The sequence below is a fragment of the Oryzias melastigma genome, linkage group LG19, assembly GCF_002922805.2.
Source record: "Oryzias melastigma strain HK-1 linkage group LG19, ASM292280v2, whole genome shotgun sequence".
Classification (NCBI taxonomy): Eukaryota; Metazoa; Chordata; class Actinopteri; order Beloniformes; family Adrianichthyidae; genus Oryzias; species Oryzias melastigma.
In genome coordinates this window covers 934,400-935,422 of record NC_050530.1, presented here as the reverse complement: position 1 = coordinate 935,422, position 1,023 = coordinate 934,400, and the positions used below count along the sequence as shown (strand labels likewise).

The 1,023-nt window shown below is 36.1% G+C and overlaps 1 protein-coding gene across 4 annotated transcripts in view; it reads right to left on the bottom strand.

The window, feature by feature from the left end:
• csnk1e (casein kinase 1, epsilon) overlaps window positions 1-1,023 on the bottom strand; it is a 13,027-nt gene that overhangs the window by 7,269 nt on the left and 4,735 nt on the right. The window lies entirely within an intron of this gene.

The following is a 1,023-nucleotide window of genomic DNA, read 5'->3' as shown; positions in this document are numbered from 1 at the left end:
TTTATACACTGTGTACTACCATAAAAAACAGTTAGGTTTGCAGAGCTCAGCCAAACGCGACTGCTCAGAGCGCCATCTTGGGAGCCACGGCTCAGCTTGTTGCTTAAACACTAGCTAAACTCTAAAATAGCCTAAAATTACTCAGTAAACTAAATTAGTCAAAAACGTTAGCCTGGTGCTAAAATAGAAGCTCTAAATTAGCCTTTAAAATCCTTAGAAGGCAACAAATTAGCTAAAAATGCTACAGTGATGCTTAAATACTAGCTAAACTCCAAAACAGCCTAAATATATTAAACTCTAATTTAGCCTAAAAAAACACAGTAGATAAGACATGAGCCAAAAATGTTAGCATGTTGCTAAAATATTAGTTAAACTAAAAAAATTAAAAAATTAATTAAAAAGATGAAAACATATCCCATGAATATATTTAGAGATTTGTTGCTAATCTACTTTATATTTTGAAATCTCCCCCTCTACTCCTTCAACTCTGGAGCTGCAGGTTTTTTCAAAATGGTGGCTTTTCTGTTGGCTTTATCTCCATAGCAACCATTTTATTTTTTGGTTGCCTCGGGGTGATGAGCAGGTCTATGTCATTTTTAAAAGAATTGACAAAAGTAATTTTCTGGATTTCCTTAGCAACTGATATTTTTTATCACCCACGCCCACTTTCCAAGTTTAGTCATTTTGTATGATATATCATTTCCCTCATAAAGGATTCATTAAAAAAATAATTCACACCATTCCGGTAAAGAATGTGCGAGCAACAGGGAAACGTTACTCTTGCGAGCTTGCTACGCTAACACCATTAAATATCTACAAAATTTGCTTCCAACATTTTTTCCCAAGAAGCTTCCCAATGACGCTTGAGGAGTTAGGAGGCGATGGACTGAAATCCCCAGGAGGAGTTTACTTCTGTACAAAGCACTAAAACCGATTTAAAAAGAAAATTCAAGATGGCTGCCTCTTCCTGAGGTCAAAGGTCAACTTGTGGTTGTGGACTTAACCTGGTGGCATGTGTGTGAA